Source organism: Mastomys coucha, unplaced genomic scaffold, assembly GCF_008632895.1.
Source record: "Mastomys coucha isolate ucsf_1 unplaced genomic scaffold, UCSF_Mcou_1 pScaffold21, whole genome shotgun sequence".
In the NCBI taxonomy this organism is placed as follows: Eukaryota; Metazoa; Chordata; class Mammalia; order Rodentia; family Muridae; genus Mastomys; species Mastomys coucha.
Window position 1 is genome coordinate 131,070,020 of NW_022196904.1, and position 22,181 is coordinate 131,092,200.

Sequence of the window (22,181 nt, forward strand, 5' to 3'; positions counted from 1 at the left end):
AATCTCTGCAACTCCTTCCGTGGGTATTTGGTTCCCCCTTTTAAGAAGGAATGAAATGTCCACCTTTATTGATCTCCTGTTTTTCTTTCCCCTGCCCTGGCCTCATTCCCACAGCAAGAAGGGGCACTGCTCTTCACTTGCACCCAGACCCCCTTCTCTTTCAGGATCTGGTGGTTGTTCATGTGGCCAGAGTGTCCCCAGAGCTGAGAGTCCTCCAGTGAATGCTGGTTGTATGGCCTACTGGGCTCCTGGAGCATCAGGCTACAATGGACAGCCTTCAAAACGGCAGCTGTTTGCAGGCTCAGGCACTAACAGCAAGTGTCCCTTTTCTGAGTCTCTGGGAATTAGTGGACAGAGACATAGCTGTCCCTGAGAGGACAAAGCTGACCACCTGAGCCCTGTGCCCTGTTTCCATCGGCATCTGTCCTACATCCCTCAACTCTCGATTTCCAGAGCACTACCAAGTGTTCACAAGGACCTGGCATCTCAGGAGACAAGCCAGCTGATAATGTAGCCAAAAGAGTGACTGTCCCAGTCAGCTGATTATGTCCAGGTGGCAGTACTGTGTCCTATGACCCCGGCTCTGTGGGGGAGGACATGGAGAACAAAGCCAGAGCAGAGAGGAGAGCCAGGCCATGTGGGAGTGAGCAACAGGGTATGCACATATGTGTGGCTGAGGTAGTTGAGGTGTCTCCCACATGCCTGTGTAGCTGTGGTACAGGATTTGTCCTCATATACTGAGTAGATATTGTACACAAAGGGGCCATGCATGTGTGTAGTTCATATACATGTATGAGTATGGATATAGGCACAAAAGTATGTGATGTGGATATAGACAAATGGAGTGTAGTGTGGGTGGATAGTTGTGCATATGAATGTGTGGTATGTGTGTGGTTATGTAGCACACACACATATCTGTTTTGTGTACACATACATGAGTGTGTAGTACATAATGGGAGTATGTGGGGGCATATAGGCATGCAGTTCTCAGAGTGTAGTTATATGTATGGCACGTGTGCATGGTGTGTGTAGGTGTAAGTGCACATGTGTATGTGGGGCCTTTCTGATCCAGTGTATGGGACTCTTCTTGTTTCTGAGGGAACCTTGGCTAATGGCACCCACCTACCAACAGAGTGGTAGGCACTGCACCCTGGTGCTAAGAGGACTCACAAATCAATAACACACCAATCGTGTGTGTGTGTGTGTGTGTGTGTGTGTGTGTGTGTACATCACACCATGACTGTTCCAAATGATGTTTAGAATCATCCCCTCTGGGGGTAGTTGCCCCACCTGGGGGGTCTACAGGGAGTCACTTCTGATGATAGAAATACTTTCTGGTGATAAGATATGAAGGGTAGTTACCAGAAAATAGATATAGGATGTAAAGCGTGCAACCCACCCACGTGAGATGAGAAGTGGACCAAAGAGAGTCCAGTCGATGTGGTGATGACTAGCGTCTTGGTGATCTTTTTATCCTTGTGACAAAGCACCATGATCAAGGCAACTTATAAAAGGAAGCATTTAATTTGGCTTACTGTTTCAGAAGGTTACAGCCCATGATGGTGGAGCAAAGAACAGCTAAGAGTCTTTTTGAACATTCAAAGCCTGCCCCCAGTGACACATCTCCTCCAATACAGCTACATTTCCTAATTCTTCCCAAACTGTTCTACCAACTGGAGATCAACTATCTAAATTCTATTTTAAACCACCACAGCTGGAGAAGGAAGTAAGAGCCTGATCAGCAGGTGGCAGGAGTAGATGGATGCTGGGAATCGCACAAGTGTCCAGGCCTCCAATCTCTACTGAAACTCTTCCAGATTTGAGAGTGTTGGGAAAGGGACCCGAGCCAACATGCCATTTACAGTAGACACAATAGAAAATGAACAACAAAACAGGAAGGAGAAAACAGAGGTTAGGTAGCCAGCCAAGAAGACAAACAGAAAACAACTGTGCTTATAAATACATATAATAGATGCTCATTTAAATGGTTAGGTGTGGAGCTAGCATGACAAGGTTTAGCTCTGTTTACTCTTCTAGAGGACCTGGGTTCAGTTTCCAGCATCTATACCAGCTATAAGTCCAGTTCCAGGGGATCTGATGTCCTCTTGTAACCTCTGTGGGCAACAGACTTGCTTACATATATTCAGACAAAACATCCAAACATATTAAATAAAATACATACATTTTAAACTTCAGGTGTGGACTGGCTCACAGTCACAGATAGCTCATCAGGTAAAGGAGCTTGCTGGCAAACCTGACAACCTGATTTTGACTAGAACCCACATGGTGGAAAGAGAGAATTGACCCTTGCAGATCATTGTTTGACCTCAGCAGAGGAGCCATGACATGAGCATGTGTGTGTACACACAGAGAGACACACAGGCATATAGACACACACACACACACACACACACAGGCACACACAAAGTGTAATAACATTTTTTCTAAAATAAGCCAGATGTGGTAGTGTATACCAGTAACCCTGGTGGAAGGAGCAAAATTATGAATTCAAAACCATCCTGGACTATATTGGGAGTCCCTGTCTCAACAAAACAAAACAAACATGGACACCTCCCCACCACAAACCATAAATAATTGAAAAAGTGAAAACTCGGCACGTGTAGAGAAAGGAAAGGACAGGACAGGCGTTCCAGACATTTTGCTGTTTATGCCAATAAACTTCCAACTATTGAAATGGATTAATTTGTAGGTCAAGAACATTTGTGGTCAGAACAAACTCATTCACTAAACTCAGTCCCAAATGTTCTGTGAGAGCATCCTAGGACCCAGGCTGACTAGAGTAGGGACAGGGAGTAGATAAACATGGACCCCCGAGCCTCCAGCTTTGTAACAGGACCCAGAGAGGCAGACAGCTAGGCTGAAGGGGACCAGGGCTCAGTGAATAGTCAAGTCATATATTCTGTCCAAATGTGAACATAATTAATTTCCCTACAGCTGCAGACAGCTTCCCTGGCTCCTGCACAGTCACAGACTAGACAGAGAAGCACACATAGACATAGACAGATATGTACATAGACAATCCACATGTCACGCATACCTAGACATACATTCACACAGCCCAGTCTCACACACAAGCCCAGAGAAACACACACAGAGACACATAGACTTGCATACAGACAGCCCACATGTCACAGATACACACACACACACACACACACACACACACACACACTCATACCAAGAAGGGAATGCACCAAAAGAGAAAGCCACAGGACAATACCTCAGAGGAGGCAAGGCAGACACAAAGACTCCAAGGAGGTTCACTCTTCGGTTTATGTTAGTCCCTGTGCCACCTACTCAGGAGGTGTCCCTGTCCCATGGCTGTCTCCTATGGCCTGTCTCCTGCCCCTCCTAAGATAAATGGTTTTCCAGGCTTGGAACTGTAGGTTCTCTACACTTGTGGGAATGCACAGAGCTGCCTTTGTGCTTCCTAAATAAGACACTAGGAATGGGAGGATGGAAATAGCAGCTAGTCGTCGTGGTGGGAAGCGGGTTATCTCGGCGCGAGGGCGGCAACGGTAGGAAGTCTATTATTGCACCCAGCTCGTCGCACGGAGCGGGAAGTGCATCAGGAATAGAAATCACTGCTTTAGCAGTATACGATGTGGCTCAGAGCCCCCTCATCCTGCAGCAATGGCCCCTGACTCCTTCCATGTCAGATGGACAGGGCATTCCTTATGTCTGAAATGAAAGGAGAATTTAGGGAGACTCAACATGTTCAGTTCCAAGTTTTTGGCCCAGAGCAGAGGCGTTTTTCTCTGCTTTGGGTTATGAATTAAATTCTCTCAGACTGTCACGATTTTTGTACAGTTCTATGACACATGTCTTGCTGGATTTACTCAAAGATATTTAATATTTGGGGGTTATCATGAACACCATTTCCACTTAACTATGGTTTGATGCTGGCATGCAAACAACTTGGTTTTTTGTTGTTGTTGTGTTGCTGTAGCTTGGTTTGAGTTTAGTTTTTGTTGCTGTGGTGGTTGCTGGCTGTTTGTTTGTTGTTTGTTTTAGTTGTAATCTAATGTAGCTGAGGCTGACCTTGGACACCTGATCTTCCTCCCTGTACCTCCAAGTGTTGAGAGGACGTGTGTACATCACCTCATCTGACTCACAACTGATGTCTTGCACCTTTTTTTCCCTTTTTCTTAGTGGTTTCCTGAATATGTATGTATGGTAGGTGTGTGTGTGTGTCTGAACATGTGCTGGTGTATGTGTGTATGAGCGTTGTGTCCATGTGAAAACCCATGGCTGATGTCATGTGTCTCCCTCCAGCTTTCTTCTGCCTTTTCTTTGTGCTCTTAGATTTGGCTAGTCTCCTCACTAGCCAACTTGCCCCAGGAATCCCTTGTCTCTGCCTTCCAAGGCTGTAATTGGAGGCAGGCTGCTGTGCCCACTTGGCACTTTTGGATTCTGGGAATGCAAACTCCAGTCTTCTGACATGAACAGAAAGAGCTTTACCTGATGAGTCCTCTGCTCGGCTTACATTAATTTTTTTAAAGAATTATTTATTTTTTTATGTATACTGTAGCTGTCTTCAGACACACCAGAAGAGGGCATCAGATCTCATTATGGATGGTTGTGACCCACCATGTGGTTGCTGGGAACTCAGGACCTCTGGAACCTCTCCATCCCCCTTACATTAAGTTTTTAGTAAAGCAAAATGCATACAATGTTAAATGTTCCACCTTAACCATTGTAAGTGCATACACAGCTCGGCAGCAGTAAGTACTGCACACTACTGTGTGGCTGTTCCTTGGCAGACCTTCAACTTCCCAGACTAAAACCACTCCCTCGGTGTTGAGTTTGCAGTTTGTCTCAGCCAGTGTCCCAAAGAACCGTGGGCCAAGGGCTTGCATAGAAATTCATTTTCTCAGAGACTTAGAGACTGGAAGTCAGAGATGAGGGTGTCACAAGGCAGACTCCTCCAATGTATCTCTCCTTGGTTTGAGATAGTATCTTCTGTCTTCACGTGGTTGACCTCTGGCTGTGTGTGCCCTGAGATGCCCTCTGTATGTGTCTGTCTGTTTCTGTGAACACACATTCACGTGCATGGGTGCAGTCATGTATGTGGAGGTCAGAGAACAGCCTTGGGTCCCGGGCCTTGCATCCTATCTTGCCTCTTGTTCCCTGTTGCATACAGTAGGCTGGCTGGCTGGCCTGCAGTCTTCCAGGATATTCTTGTATCTCTGCCTCCCATCCTGCCATGGAGCACTGGGATTACAGATGCATGCTCCCACACTCAGCTTTATGTGAGTTCTGGGGATTCAAATTCAGGTTCTTATGTTCCTATGGCAAGCACTTTGCCCACTGAGCCATCTCCCCCAGCCTCTTCTTTTTAAATGTGTTTTATTAGCATATAGTAATTATGCATAAGTGGATTTCATTGACATTCATACATATATACAACTTACTTTGATCTTAGTCATCCTTCATTATTTTCTATTGCCACACTCCCACTCCCACCACTTTCCTTCCTTTTCACAACTAATACATCTTCCACCTTTATATCTTCATATTTTTTTCCCTTGTAACCCAATGAGTTTCATCAGAGTGGATAATAGGAGCATGCACACCCTGAAATCCTTTTCTTCTTAGGAGGCCAGTTTTATGGGTCAGGACCAATCCTGGTGACCTCTCTATAACTTTGTTACTTCCTACCTGACCCCATCGTAGGGTCACAGTGTGCAATACTGGGGCTAGAGGCTAGACTTTCCATGTGTCCATGTGAGGGTAGCACTCTGCTTTTTCTCTGTGTTCGCCAGAGTCTGGGATTGAAGACAGTCTCTTACAAACCTTAGCTCCATTCATAATGTCAAGGGTGGCTTATGTGACTCACCAGGGTGCTTGAAGTCATTTTCTCTGTTCCTAGTTGGCTGCTTTTTTTTTTTAATAATTATTATGAATGAATGTTAGGTCTTATTGAAAGCATTACCATCATCTATTGAGAAGAGCCAACAATTCCTTCCTTCCCTCTGTTCACACACGGGCTTTGCTAATGACTCCTCTAAAGGTCCTTTGTCCCTGGTGTCCCATGTACTATAAATCCCAGGCACATGTTCACTTGCTATCTTCTCTGAAGTTCATCTGCCATATCACAATCATCACTTCAGTTCTGCTGAAGTAATAGGCTTCTGGGTCCCCTTTAGGGCTCAGGCAAGCCTGGGGTCTCTCCCACGGGCGTGGGGGCTAGGGCTGAAGTCTCCCGGGAGTTCTTACATAGATTAGAACAGCAACATGGGTGCCTGTCACTTAAAACCTCCCTTGGAAGACAGTGGCAACTGCCACAAGCCATGCTGCTCATATAAGACCTATAGGGGACCATCTTTAGATGTCCAGTAAATACACAAGTCACCTAGTGAATGAAGACATGTCCCCTACTTGTGAACAGAGGACCAAGTCCCATGCTAATGTCAGCTTTTCCCATGTTAATCTGGACAATTCTGGTGAAGATTCAGGACCCAGGTAGGATAATCAGATGCGTTGACCCTACGCATCTGGGAAAGAACCCTGTATCAGAACAACCAGGGTAGGAAACTTATGAGGGAGGCGTGACAAAATGGCTCAGCAGGGAAAGGCACCCTTTGTCAAGCCTGATGACCTGTGTTTAATCCACAGGGCCCGTATGGTGGAGGGAAAGAACAGATTTCCGTGTTGTTCTTTGACTTGCACATCCGTGCTATGCCATGCACACATACATACACACGCAAATACAGTACAATAAAATTAGAGAAAGGAAAACTTGAAAGAAAACCAGATGGCGCAGACTGGGAAACCCCCTGCAAACCTCTGGGAAGGATGCAGCCCAGATGTTTATGACAAGGGAATGCTACGAGCCATGGACAGAGATGTGTTGAAATAACCCTCTGCCTTCGAAAGGGAATACAGACCTAATCCAGAGGATGCTAGGCTAAGAGGCTGTGTGGGGTGGGCAGGGCCCTCAGGAGCAGATGTTCTGCACACTAGGACATCAAGAGATGCTGGGAAGGAGACTACACCTTCAGTCTGCAACAGACTCTTCCATGAAAAGGATGAGAGGGAAAGAACTGCTTTTAAGTGGATGCTTGTGCAGGCCAGGCACTTGCTCTGGTCTCAGCCCTACTCTCATATTGTCTTGTTGATCCAAACTTTTACAAATGTCTGTCGGTCTATCTATCTATCTATCTATCTATCTATCTATCTATCTATCTATCTATCTATCTTCTATCTTTTTATTCATATGCACGTGTTTGTATGAGTTTATGTATACCACTTGCATATAGGTGCCCTTGGAAGTCATCAGAGTGTCAGCTCTCTTGGAACTGGAATTGTAGAAGGTCGCAAGCCACCCTGTGGATGCTGGGAACTGAACTCAGGTCCTCTGCGAGACCAGAAAGTGTGCTTAAGCCACTTTCTGTGCACTGAGTCATCTCTCCAGCTCCCAAATAAATCTTTTTTTTTTAATTGATTAAATACGAGTTTCCAGGGAAGACTAGATCAAGGATGGTAAAGATAACAACTCTGCTCTATAGGTAAAAATAGCCTGATGCTTACATAGGGCATATAATCCTTCTGTGTACCTGAGTTCTGAAGACTGAAAACCCACATAAGCAGTGGGCTGGGTGTTTAGCTTTGGTTTTGTTTTGGTTTGTTTGTTTGTTTGTTTTGTAGTAGTCCTCTCTTTCTCTCTCCCTCAGCCTCTCTTCCACACACACACACACACACACACACACACACACACACACACACACCATAGGGACTTTGTCATACCTATCAGTCTCCAATCTGTAATTTTCCTGTCTCAGCCTTCTCTGATGCTGGGATCACAGACACAGGGTATAATACCAGTTTAATAGTTGGATGCTGGTGGTGGTGGGAGAGGCTCATCCATGCTCAGCACAGACAGAATGGTTTTCCAATGCTTGGTTGACCTTGGGGTGCAGGGTGCAGCTACAGAAATGGCTAACAGTCACATGTGTCTCCTTGATTCTGGAGGGCTAGACCTTTTTTTTAATTTTTCTTCAAAATGTCAGGTATAGTTCTTAGGTCATGGAATTATGCTCCAAACTATTGGGGGTATTCATTACTGGGCCAGCGAGGTAAGTAAAGCTACTTGTCACTGAGCCTGATGGCCTGAGTGTGGCCTCTAGAACTCACATGGAGAACAGAGAGAACCAACTCTTACAAGTTGTTCTGTGATCTCCACATGAGCACTAGGCAGAAACATGCAAGCACACACACTATAAATTAATACATGTAATTTTTAAATTGTTAAAAAGATTTATGGTTTTTTAAACGCACTTGAAGCATGATGATGCACGCCTTTAACTCCAGCGCTTAGGTGGAGCTCTGTGAATTTAAGACCAGCCTAATGTACGTACGTAGTGAGTTCAGGGCCATCTGGAAACATTAGCTGTTGCCAGTTTTATGACAGTTACCAGAAAGTATTGTTAATCTCCAACTCTCTGTCACTGGCTGGTTTCTAACTAGCCTCAGCACACACTCTCTGTCACTGGCTGGTTCCTAACTAGCCTCAGCACACACTCTCTGTCACTGGCTGGTTTCTAACTAGTCTCAGCACACTCTCCAGAGCTTACAGAAGACCCTTCTTCACCCTCTTCTTTAAGGAGAAAACCAGCTGGGAACCTTAGTCAGTGGATCTCCCCCACTCTTTATAGCTTTGCTTGGGGCACAGGGCTTGACCCAGATTCTGCCTTTCTGCCTGGTATTGTAAATAATATTTTTGGAATAAGATTACAAATGTTTCCATAGTCTTTGGGGATGTCTCCTATAAACCCCACCCCCTTCACACCACTCTCCACAGCATTTCAAACTCATCCTGCTTCTCCTACTGAGGAGGTTCAAATCCTAGGCCTGGATCCTTCCTGTCTGTGCACGTAGGCGCAGATGTGTGGCTCTGTTGGGGTCCCAGTGAGTGCCAGGAAGTAATATCTCCAGCCAATACAGAGGCAGGGCCCAGTATGGGACACTGCACCCATCTGGAAAGGAGCGTCTATAATTCCTTGTACACAAGGTCAGCTGATAGCAGAAAATAATCTGCATCAGATGCGTTAAGGCCCAGGAGAACTCAGTCCTCACCAAGAAGGGCTGGCCAGGGTCCAAGAAGACCTCTCTATGAGCAGGCAGGGGCCATTTGTAGTTCCTCTGTGGCAGGTGGTACAATCTGAGTGGATCTCCAGGAAAGCTATGGGCACTCACTGCCAGGCCCTGTGGGGCCCTGGGACCCTGGCTGGTGGATCAGCTGCTCCATGTAGTTCCCACTCCCCCTTTCTCATTACAATGCAGATGAGGGACCTTCAGGTTGATGATGGATGATGTATATCAGGCCCTAGGCTGACAGCACAAAGCCGCAGTCCCGGTGGTGGGCCGCACCTGCTCCGTCTGGTCTGACACTGGGAGATAGGCTGCCTGCTGTGGGGGCAGGCTCAGTGTCCAGCTGCTGGCCTTCCTTCTCTTTGTCTCTCATTCACCAGGCTGTGGGCTTCCATTCCTCAGGGGAGGGGTCTGGCCAGGAGGATGAGGTCTGATCAAGAACTGGGTGGCAAGGTTTTTCCAGTAGAATCACCTGTTTCTAACCCTCATGACCTGCCCTGCAGGGGCCTCTAAGCTCCTTGGGTCCATGGTTTTGACTTCTGCAATCTTCTGCCTTGTTCCTTGTCTCCCTGTTGGTCTGGGAGCTCCCAGGACATTTTAAGAACCCGGTAGGCCAGTCTGTTACTCAGGATAAAACTGGCCATCTGCTTTCCTACTGCACTGACCCCACAGCCTTGTGAAAACAAGGTTCTGTCCCTAGAGGCCAATAACTCCCAGGCAATTCCAGGATGACCATGGTAGCATGGCTGCACTAACTTGGAAGCAAGGTCTAGGAAGCTGGAGAAACAGGCCCCCTGATAGCCCCTGGGCCTGTGAGAGCAGCTATCACCCTTAAGCCTCAGCCTGCAGTCATGGAGTGCTTCAGAACCCCCTGTGTCCTGGTTGCTATGCTTCCTCTTCCATTGTAGAAAGTGAGTGCCATGTTAGTCAGGGCTCTGCCAGGGTCCAACCAAAGCCTTCACCTGGGGGTAGCAGACCTAGTGAGAGCATCTGCTGCTTAGAGTAGCTCTTTCATAGCCAACGACACCCAGCTTGATGCTGGGCTCACATCCTGTTGGCTTCTGGAAAGGTCCATGGCCTGGGAGTTTCTTAGCGTAGGGCTTCCAGGACCATGTTTTTCCAGCCCCATCCTTCACTCCTTGGGAAAGGACCACTACTCCCACAGGTATAACAGGTTTGGGCCCCTATCCAGGAACCTGGCTCCCTTGCTTTTATAATCATTCTGATGGACATCGTAGGGTTGTATAGAGTTGGAGAGGGCTGTGTGGAGGCCCAGAAGATCCACGTATGTCTAGTCCACAGCATCTATGAGGGCATCTGCATGACAAAAGGACCTTCACAGGTATAATCAAGTAGGGGAGCTCTCGGTGACACCATCCTGGATCAGGGTGGCCCTGGTACAATGTGCTAATAAAAGAGATCAAAGAAGAGTGGACAGAAAGGAGTGGAGCCATGAGAATGTAGAGACAGGCTGGAGTGAAGCAGATGCAGTCGAGGAGCACCAAGGGGAGGCAGGAAAGACACTGCCCAGGCTCGGCTGCATCTTTCATGCCTCTGGCCCTGGGCCAGGGAGCAGTTGGAACAGTTTCTCAACTTCTCAATCTCCCCCTGCCCTGCTCTCCCTTCCCCTCTCCCTCTCCTCCCACCTCTGTGTATATGTGTGTATTTTTCTTTCTCCTCTATGTGTGTGTGTATGTGTGCATATGTGTGCCTGTGTTGGCATGTGTGCTCTCTCTGTGTGTATGCATGTGTATACACACTCATGAGTATTACTTTTTACTTGTAAATGCACATGCGTGTGTGAATACACATTAAAGGGCACAGGTTAACCTTGAATGGTTTTGCTCAGGCACTGTGTGTCTTATTTTTTTGAGACTTAGCCTGAAACCCAACAATTAGGCTAGGTGGGCAGGCCAGAGAGCCTGGGGATCTTCCCGTCTCTATATCCCCAGTACAAAGCACTTTGATCACCTACATGTTTTTATGTTGATGTTTTGGAGATGGTGTCTGGCTTTGCGTGCTGGTACAGCAAGCATTTTACTGACTGAGCCACTCTCCAGCTGTATTAGTTAATCTTCTGTCACTGTGATAAAGCACCATGGCCAAAAGCAACTTATAGAAGAGTTTATTTTGGGTTACTGGTCTAGAGGGAAAGTGCATAATGATAGAAGAGGCTTGGCAGCAGGAAGCTGAGAGATCCATCTTCAACCACACGCAAACAGCAGAGAGAGTAAACTGGAAGTGGGAGTGAGATTCTAAGGTCTCTGAGCCCGCGCCCAGTGGCACATTTCTTAGAGCAAGAGTCCACCTCCTAACGGTTCCATAAACCCCCAAACAACTTCATCAACTGGGAACCAAGTTTTCAAATACTGGGCAACGGGGGACTTTTCTCACTCTAATCCCTACACCAGCCTGGGTTGTTTCTGTCTTATTTGGAGCCCTTATCTTATGAATGTAAGACATTGAAACTAAGGAGGCATGACAGGAACCCTTGCCCACCTGGGCACAAGGCTCTTCTCCAGCAATGACACTGCTGCTTCTGGGGCTCCCCTCATGGGGTTCACAAGGATTTTGTCTTAGGCTAGCTGGAGACTGAGTAGTACGTGAGGTCTGAAGAGGTGTCCAGTCCCTCCTATGTTCTGATGAGGAGGTCCACCCACATGACAGGTAAAATATGATCAGACTTTTAGAGGAAGCTCTGACACATGCTACAGCATGGATGGACCTGGAGGACAGGCACAACAAAATAAGCCAGGCACAAAAGACTGTGTATGGCAAGAATTTACTCATAGGATGTCTTCAAAGTCATTAGAAACACAGAGGTAAAAAGTAGGATAGGCTCCTAGGAGTTGGGGAGGGTGGGAAGAAAATGTTTCATGGGGACAGAATTTCACTTGGAAGAATGGAAAGTTTGGAGGTGGGTGGTAAAGGGAGCTTTGTGCTGCTGAGCTGTGCACCTGAAAATGGCTAAGATGAGAATTTTGTATGTATTTAACCAATTTTATTTCATGTATGGGTAAAGCATGAGTGTGGTGCCCATGGAGGCCAGAGGAGAGCATCAGATCCTCTGGAACTGGAACTGTCGTGTGAGTTCTAGGAACTGGACCAAGGTCCTTTGCAAAAAAGAGAAAGTTCTCTTAAGTGCTGAACTCCAGCCTCTATTTTTAATTTTTATTACATTTATTTATTTTATACCTGTGTATATATGCATGAAACGAAAGCCACAGAGAACACGTGGAGGTCAGAGGTCAACTTGTGAGAGTTGACCTCTCCTTCCACCATGTGGGTCCCAGGGATTGAACTCATGTTCTCAAGCTTGGTAGCAGGTAGGTACCTTTATCCCCTGAATAATATATTACCAGTCTGTATAGAGGCTTTTGATATGATATCTAGGATATTCTTCAACTCCTCTGGGGTGAAGCATTGGGGCAGGAGGGTTTGTGCTTCAGCCAAAACATATGAAATTGCCTTCACTGGAAATACTGGCATTCCATTGGTTGTGGTGGTTTCTTCTCCTTTTAAGGAAAGCTGGTGATCAGCTGTGGTGTCATGCCTGTAATCCCAGCCTTGGGAAGCAGAGACAGGAAGATCATGAGTTCAAGGTCATCCTTTGCTACCTAGTGAATTGAAGTGAAGCCAGGGCTACATGAAATTTTGTCCCCCAACACCAAAGAAAAGGAAGAAAGGTAGGAAGATAGGAAGGAAGGAAGGAAGGAAGAAAGGAGGAAGAAAGGAAGGAAGGAAGGAAGGAGGAAGGAAGGAGGAAGAAAGGAAGGAAGGAGGAAGGAAGGAAGGAAGGAAGGAAAGAAGGAAGGAAGAAAAGAGGGAAAAAAGGAAAGAATGGAGAAAAAGAAAGAAAAGATAGAAGGAAAGGGGGAAAGAAGAAAACAGAAAGGAAGAAAGAAAAATATGAGAAGGAAGAGGAGGATAAAAAGAAGGAAAAGCAATGCATTTGATGGAAGAGCCAGGGAATCCCTATCTGTTACTGGGACTCTCTTCCTTTCATAAACAATAATGCATGGTGCAACAACAAGCCAATGCAGTAACCCCACAGGAGTGTGAATGCACCACAAAGGTGCTTCTTCCCAGAAATACCACCCTCAGAGGCCCCCTTTCAGGCATTAAGTGGATTGTTCGCTTAGTGCAGAGGTGCACGCAGCAAGCATCAGCGAGGAGGAGGTTGGCATCTGGCAGAGTTATCAGCACAGTTTGTAGATGAGCGCTGCAGCCCAGGGAGCAGAGCATGACTAAGAAACAGTACACACACTCTCCACAGCTGTTCAGATGTGTATCCCCCAGCCCTTCTCCTTTGCTCTCCAGCCTGCATCAGGTCCCCACATGACCCATTCCCTGGAACCTTTTCTACCCCATCAGAAAGTGCTTCGAGGGATGGGATGGAGGATTGTGCCCCTGCAGATCCATATGTCCTGAGAATTCTTTCCTTTGGTTTTTAGGCAAGTCCCTGGGTCCCTTTAGGTCAGCATCTCCCTCCACAGTCTCTTCGGTAAGTCATATATTACCTGGACACATATTACTTGAACCCCATCTCTTTCACCTATGCCCTTGGGAACAATGGAGAACATCTTGCAGGGCTATTTGTTGAATGAGGCAATGTAGATAAACCGGCTTGAAGAAATTCAGAGTTCTGTTCACAGCATAGAGTTAGATCTACAAATGTCAAACTAAAGTGGTAGGTCCTTGACATTCCAGAGTTTATGCTGGTGACAAAGGAACATGCTCAAATTAATTTAACAGACGGCATAACTACAAAGAGTGTGTAGAGAGGGGTTTGGAGAGTTAGGTGGGGCTCACTGAGAAACTAGCTTTCTGCAGGGTCCTGATCCCCTACTGGGAGCCTATGGGCTGTTATCCTGGCAGTGGGAGTGATGGTAGTGGTAAGGGACATGAAAACCTGTCTGAGGAGTTCCAAAAAGTGGCTGCAGAACAAAAGTGGTGGGAGGGTGGGGAGGGGGAGGCAGCAAAGATGAGGCATGGTAGAAGTGGAGGGGGAAGGGAGGAAGGAAGGAAGGGAGGGAGAGAGGGAGGCAGAGAGACAGAGACAGAGAGACAGAGATGGAGAGACAGAGAGGGAGCGAGCATAAACTGAATTGATCCAGCAGATAAAGGTGGTTGCTACCAAGCTTGACAACCTAAGTTTGACCCTTGGGACCAATGATTTCTAAGGGCCCAACTGATTTCTAAGAACTGTATGTTGTGATATACACACTCCAGCATATGTATCCAAAAAAAAAAAAGCAAAAATATTTAAAATTTTATTTTACTATTGTATGCATATGTGTGCATTCTTGAGTGTATGTTTGTACACAGTGTGTGCAGGAGCCCATGGGGGCCAGAAGAGTGCATCAGGTCCCCTAAAACTGAAGTTACAGGCAATTACCCACTGCCTGATGTGGGTGCTGGGAACTTAACCCAGGTCCTCTGCAAGAGCAGCAAGTACTTGTAACTGCTGAGCCATCACTCCAGCCCCTGAAATTTATTTAAAAATAATAGCAGAAGCTAAAGATGAGCAACTATAGCTTTGTTTGCTAGGAAAAGGTTCCAGGAAGCTGCTAAGGGGCCTCCGACCCCTTAGGCCCAAGAGCTGTAACTCTGGCTGCTATTAATGGTGGAAGGATTCCTCCCTTCCTTTACTCTGTCCTCTTGTTTTTTTCTCTCTAGAGCTGACACCTGTAGCACTAGCCGCTGTGGCAGCTTGGGATCACATATAGGCCATTTAGGAAGGTCAACAGTAGGCCTGCTTCTGCTTTCTGCCACTCACTACTGCCGATGGAGGCTGGGGATTACATAGCTGCTAAGTGCTGGGGCCACTGAAGGTCAAAGTGCAGAGTAATCTGTGTACTGAGAGCCATATGTCTCTGGCTTCTAAAACTTTGAACAGTAAGCCTTCAGCTCTCAGGACTTGAGTTATAAGCTTGGGTTTTTTGCCAGCCACCCTGGGCCTTGGGCACTCAGGAGCCAGGGATTACCTTCACTAGAAGAGCATTTCTTTACCTGCCCACCAATTTCTATCCTTAAGGCCCCCAGGCAAATGATTAAGGATGCAGTATGAGAACACACTTTCCTATGACAGAGCCAGCCTTTTTGTCTCCTGGCTGGGCCTGCTGGGTTGATGTTCATACCCTTAGCATTGTAAACAAGTATTTTGTGCCAGTATTTGGGAGATCTGCTTCACAGCACAGCCTACTAGATTTGGAGACATCCATTCACAAATGGCCATTGGCCCCTTCCTGCCACAGTATCCTCCACAACACTTCACTCTGGGTCCCCTGTGCTGGGACAGTCTAGCCAGTTAGAACTAAGGTCCTAAATTGTACTTCATCCTGATCTTGGAGCCTGTCTTGCTGTTCAGGAAGTCAGATTCTGATTTTAAGAGAGATCGTTTTTTGTTTGTTTGTTGTTTTAAAAAATTATTTATTCACTCTACATCCCATTATCAACCTCCTTCTCCTCCCAGTATCCCTTCATGCAGATCCTTTCCCCATTCCTTTCCTCCTCCCTTTCTCTCCTGATAAGGAGAGACCCCCGGGCCTCTCTCTCTCTCTCTCTCTCTCTCTCTCTCTCTCTCTCTCTTTCTCTTTCTCACTTACACACACACACACACACACACACACACACACACACACGGCACATCAAGTCACAGCAATTTTTGTTTTTTTGAGGTCAGTGGTAGGACTGGGGAATCTTGTGTGTGTGTGTGGGGGGGGTGTTGCTGTTGGTTCTTCTCGATTGAGAACAGTTGACTAGCTCACTATGCATCCCACTCTTGTCACTACACACACCCCAGCCTTGAGGAACCTTGTGAAGAATTAATTGGCCTATTTTATGGAAACTGAGGCACCAATAGGCATGAGGGGCCAAGCGTCATAGCCAAAGGTAGACCGGAATGCAGTGGCTATTTTGCTATTACACCCTAGGCCCAGCCTCCCCAACAGGCTATTTGCCATGAGACACAATCTATAGGGCGAGGAGGTAGGATGTCAGCAGCGCCTGTCTCCTGGGATTCTGCTGTGAGCTCAGGAATCCCGTAGCTCCAGGAGCCTCTAGGCTACCACCATCCGATGGTCAGCTCCTCTCTTCCCATGCCTGTTCTTTCCAGTACTCCTGGACCCCTCTGACTAGTCTCTGGCAGGCACCCATATGCAGCAATGCCTGCAAGCTCTCAACTATGGGTAGATAGCAGAGCTAAGCAAAAATCTACAATCAAGACAAGCATCAGTTACAGGTGGTGAATGAATGCTGCCCCTAACACTAGGCCACACCAGCTTCACAGAGAAAGTGTCAGCTCCCAGCAACTTCAGTGAGCTCTCAACCAATTGGGGGTTGGGCCATGCCTGCCTCTACACACAGCTGATGTCAGCAGAGATGCCCTGGCTTCAAGCCCAGCACAGCGATTAGGAAAACACAATTCTTAATATCCGATATGTTTTAATGAAAATAAAATGCTCTCAATTTTCCTCCTGGTCTGCTGTTTGTCTTTGTCGAAGAGAGATCAGATGTTTTTGCTGCTTCTAGTCATTGAGGCTGAAAGACCTGTCAGGAGGGGAAATGGGCTGTGGGAAAATAGACACAGGCAGAACTGGCAAGGAGCACTGGGTTCTTGTCTGGATAGTGGCCTGAGGTCACCAGGCTGAGGTGGGAGGGGTGGCAGGAACCCTAGTCTGTCACAAAGACAAAGTCTGGCACAGCCAACAACAACCTCGGGCTTGGGAGTGTGCAGTACAAACCTGCGTGCGGTCGGAACAGGTGTGCAGGACAGTTGAGCTGTGGTTTAGCACTGCGACTCCAGACTACAGCTTGGAGTCTCTCTGTTCCTGTGCCACACCGGGAGACCTACCTGAGACCCTTTCTCCTTACAGCCATGACAGAAACACAAAGGTCTGTCAGGTGCAAGTTTGTTACACTACACTGACCAAGCAGATTCATTGGTCATGTCAGCACTGATCCAGAGCTGGTTCTGTGAGGAGGCCTTGGGGAAAGCCAGCAGCGTCCTTCCCATATGCCTGGGTCTGGGTCCTGGGTTTGCAAGGATCTAGACACAATTGCTCAGGAGGTACTCGCAGTGTGCCTGGCATCCACCCCTACACTGGTACATCCCAGTCCTGGGAAAGGACTAGGGAAAGGCTCAGAGAGTAGGGGTCTCAGAGTGAACTGGAAAGAGACCAAGCAATGAGCATGGATGTGCAAGGGGCAGGCAGCTGTAAATACAAGGAGGCACTGTGCAGATCCAGGGCTTCCCAGAGGGTCGGGGATAAGGGGGAGACGGAGGAATGATGGCCTCAACAATGAGTAAATCCCTAGGCTTTGCGGTCAAGGTGAGGATGGTGGGGCTAGACCCTAGAGAATGTGGGAGACCTTCCGTTGCTTTGCTCTTGCCACTATACCTGAATGAATACTGAACACCACTGATGAGCTGAGGGACAATGTGTACCGAGCATTGGATGCACAAGGGTGGAGAGAAAAGTTCAAGCCCTAGAGAACTGTGGGCCCCTGACACCCTCTCCCTAAGTATCAGGGTGCCCACGGTTGCCCTTTGAAAAGGGGGCCCTCTAATACCAGCATCCTTATAACCACCCGGACCACAGTTTCTCTGCAGAGGTCCCATAGCTGAAAGGGAGGCCTGTGGTTTCTACATGAGACTCCACAACTATACCCAACCATGTTGAAGTCACTCCCGGGAGCTGAGGCAGGTGCACCTCAGGGCTGTGGTGGGACTCCAGCTCACAACTCGACTTTGTTTCTGCCCTGGAACTTGAGGAAGAGGGTCAGGAAGATAGGGCTCTGTGGTTTCTTCATAGAAGACGTTGGTGGTCCAAGGATCACACTGCTGGAGTGAAGCAGGATTTGTATTCCTCCATGTGTGAGCAAGCATGGGGCCGTATCATGCACACCCAGCAGCCATGACAATCACAGGCAGCCTCTTACCCTCCTGCATCACTTGGGAAATGGTCAGGTCAAGACCAAGAGAGGACCACAGTACTGGAGGCTCCTGAGAAAGGCAGGAAAGCAACCTCTATTAAGTGCAAATTTCATAAGAGACATTAAATTTGCAAAAACAAAAACAAAAACAAAAAACCCACCAATTATTTGGCTATAGTGAATTGACATACAGGATTACCTAGCAATAAAAAAGGTGTTCAAGAAATTGACTCAGCGTGCTGAGATGTTGACTTTAATTATCAGTGTTCACCATGAGTGTGACGCTCTTCTTGCCTGGCAGCTGAGGAATGCTTTGGAGGCATGTGAAGCGGGAGAAGCCTTGATGTACATCTCCAAACTCTGAAAAGCAAACAGCGATAATAATAAAAACTAAATTGAAACCATAAATAGTCTCGTTACAGGCAAGAGCAGACAGGATGAGAATGCAAGGCAGGGCACCTCTCCTGGCTGGGACCTCACCCCTGCCTCAGAAAGTATCTCATTAAATGAGTCAATACAATGAGGGTCAAGCTAAAAAGAAAAAAATCCATGGTGGATGAAGGTATAGCTTACCGCTCCATCTTGACTCAACCGTTATCAATGGGCTGGGAAGACTTCATGCAGAGAGCATGGACACAGTTTCTCTCTGCATCAGTTCTTCGTGGCTTGCTCCCAAGGAGTGGAGAGAAGAGAAAATAAGCATGCTCCTGGCAACTGCAATACTTGCATTTACTGCATTTGCTTAGTACTGCCACTGCAAACCTTCCTGGGTGTGGGTGCATACTCCCAGCCTGCCTTCCACTCCGCTTTGCCATACTGTACAAGGCAGTAAGGAGCCAGGATGAGGGCCCCCTGGTGCTGTCTCCTAGGGAATGCATTCAGGGGCCTGGGCTGTTTCCCAGGAAATGGATTAATGCTCTAAACCGATTCAGGAAGCCTTGGAAACAATGTCTCCTTTCCTTGCTCCCTGTAATCCTGCATCTGGCTCTGGCTTCTTGAGCCCTGACTTTGGGAGCCCCAGACTCTGTGCAATAATATCCCATGTGCCAGACAGCAAGGGAGGAAAGAAACAAAGCTCCAGTTTTAAGATGTGGCCCTCCAGCCTGCTTTCAGTTTTTTAAAGCGTGGGAAAATGCACACAGCATACAGTATCTGTGGTCCTTTTCAGATGTATCCACACATCAGTCTCTTATCTACATTTGGAGTGTTGTGCAACCCTTCCCAAGGCCAGTGCTGTGTTTTCTTAGCCTCATTTCCTTCATGGACAAATGTGATTGGAATAACAGGCAGGGTGGAAGAACCAGTGAAGGTAAGTGGAGGTACGACTTTCTAACCACACCCCACATGGCCCTGCAAGTTGGCTGCCTGCCATTCCTAAGTCCCATAAATGGATCAGCCCCCTCCCAAATCCAGGCCCCATGCTGAATTTCTGTAAAAGCAATCCCAAAGTAGCGGCCTTTGTTGTTGTGCCTCTACATCTTGGTCTTGGTCTTGGGTTATAGAGCCTCATTGCTTTCTTTGGATCAGCCAGGCTAACTAGAAGCAGGCCTGGTCTGCAGGTATTCCGAGTCCCTCCTTGCTTCTTGGTCTCCTCCTGGCTGTTCCCCTAAATGCTCTGTAACATTCTCCCTGAGCAGGCAGAAACAGACATGGCAGCACATGCCTGTGATCCCAAAACTTGGAAAGCTGAGAAAGGAGGATCATGACAAACTTGAGACCAGCCAGGGCTACATAAGTGGATTTAAGGCCAGCCTAGATCTAGTACATAGAAAGAACCTGTCTCAGAACAAAACCAAAAAGAATCAGGCTGAGGAACTATAGTGGGACCCTCAGGCTAACAGCTCTGGGACCACCTAGACACTAGGTGGGGCAATGGGAAAACATTTTTTAAAATGATGTGCACTATAGGTTTTTCTGGCCCAATGGCCTAACCTACTAAAATTAGTTTAAAACATTAACTGAACATTCCTGGACAAAAGCCCTACAGGTTCCCATGATTTCTTTTCCTGTATCACTGGAATCAATTTGCTGACACTCTATTAAGGATCTTTGTTACTAGGTCTTGGTAGTAGATTTCCATTTCCTTTTTTGTTTGTTTGTTTTTTTACCTGTCTTTATCTGGTGTTGGTCCTGAGTTATGTTAAGTAATTCTGAAAGTACTGGTGTAGCAGGAGGCTGATCTGCCAGCGGGGCCTTTTGGTTCCAACAAGGACCTCCCTTTAGAACTCTGGAGCAGGTCAATTTGCTCAAAAGCACCAGACTCGTCACACTTCCTTTCCCCAAGATACAGTGGAACAGGTAGTCCTCCACTGATCATGGTCACAATGCCTCTTAGCTGAACATTACTTGGAATGTCCCTCAGTATCAGACCCGCTAACCTGGATGACGTCAGACTGGCCAGAGAGTTTGTGTTTGTGATTTCACAGAAATGGGGATAGAGGGGATGTGGCATCTGTTGTAAAATGGTAGAATTTGAGGATTTCTGGGACAGATTTGGCTGGAGCCTGGGCTCCAGGTGGTCCTGGCAATAGAGGGGCACTAGGCTGTTGAAACAAAGCTGTAGGTGGAGCAGGGACACAGCTGCTCCTGGAGGGAGGGCTGTACATCCAAGGGAAGAGATGCTACACCTGACCCTGGTGACCTGCTGATTGGTGCGGGTTAGGTGAACACACACAAATGTGCAGCTAGAGAGAGGGGAAGAGACCAAGAGGTAGACGGTAGACTGCAGGTAGGGAGAAAGCAGAGCCTTGAATATAAAAATTTTGGGAACCAGACGAAGATAGCCACAGACCAAATGCTGCCAAAGACACTGGAAAAGTGGGAAGGTAGGCAGGGAGGCCAGGGGACCAGCAGGGTAGGTATAGGGATGCACCTGGCACCTCCTTTCTTCTCTTATGTGGATCTTGTTCTACTTGTGCTGATCACCCCGGCTAAATCTCGAATACTCCACTCCAAGGTCCCCAGTACTCTTCCATGCAGCTGAGAAGCCACCACTGCCCCTAGTGGTGTGAGCATTGGCCTCAGGGTCTTCCTCTGTAACTGCCTGTGTGTCCCCATTAGCAGGACAGTACTGCTCATTTCAGGACAACATTTAGTAGCCTAAAACTACCACTTCTAAAGATCAGGCCAGATCTTGGGAGAGGAAACTCTTCTGGAGGCTAGTTCTCTCTTACATTGGAAATATGAATGGGCCACACAGTGTCCTCCCTCTCCCTTGGACTTCCCAGATAGTGCTGGAAATAGGGAGGCCCTCCTCAAGTTCACACTGTGACACCTGGGGTGGGCAGAGGCAAGCAGGTGGCTGAAGGTGAAAGGGACACTTCATACTCAGGGACTTGTAGACCTAGCACATTGTTGACTAGTGTAGCTTCCACCGAGGCACCCAGTAAGAATAATCCACATCAGTAGAGTTCTGAGCCTGAGCCTGGCCCCCATCTCTCCTCTTCCACCTCCTTCCACAGCACATCTAAAGGAAACACAAGGGTTTCGTGCAAGAAAAAGAGGGCCTCCACCACCCGCCTTAGGGCTGCACTCTTTTCAGGGGCCTCTCTGCATCTTAGGTGCCATGACTTCCCTTGACTCACTGCTTCTCTTAAATATAGAAAGGGTTTGCAGCTAAAGTCTTGGAAGTCTGCTGCAGAGTGCCTCTGCTAGCGTCCATTGACCCTGCTGTACTGGTGTCTACTAGCATACCGAGCAAACGCTGTCCCCTTCTTTCCATGGGAACAGAAACAGCGGGTGGAGAACGGCTTCCAGGGTACTTTGGGCACTGCAGTGTACAGCTCTCTCGCCCGGCATTAAACATTATGCTTCATACGCAGATCACTACCTGTATTCAGAGCTCTAGCCTGCACATAGCACCCACGCTGAATGCAGCATACCAACCTAAAAGCAATATCTCCACCCCGCCTGCAGAATCCGGCCTGCCTGCCATATCTCCGCCAGTGCTCAATATCACCACCCTGCAGGGAGCACTTGTGCCTGGTGACCAGCACTCTAAAACCGACTGCAGTACCCTGCCACGATCCAATGGCCCCGTTTTATATGAAAAACGCTCCCGAGGCGCGGAAAACTCCTTCCAAAACCCAGGGGTTCAGGGAGAAACCCCCAGACCAAGGCGACTACATGGA

The 22,181-nt window shown here is 47.5% G+C and overlaps 1 long non-coding RNA gene across 2 annotated transcripts; it reads right to left on the minus strand.

Annotated features, from left to right (window-relative positions):
• Positions 1–17,382: 17,382 nt before the first annotated feature.
• On the minus strand, positions 17,383–20,749 carry LOC116100974. 2 transcript variants are annotated; one of them, XR_004122749.1, is made up of 4 exons: positions 18,625–19,463; positions 18,251–18,411; positions 18,058–18,121; positions 17,383–17,959 (listed from the first exon to the last, which is right to left on the minus strand). It is a non-coding gene; the product is annotated as an uncharacterized LOC116100974 (long non-coding RNA). The 2 variants fall into 2 exon arrangements; XR_004122748.1 differs by having other exon boundaries at positions 18,251–20,749.
• Between the last annotated feature and the right edge of the window lie 1,432 nt (positions 20,750–22,181).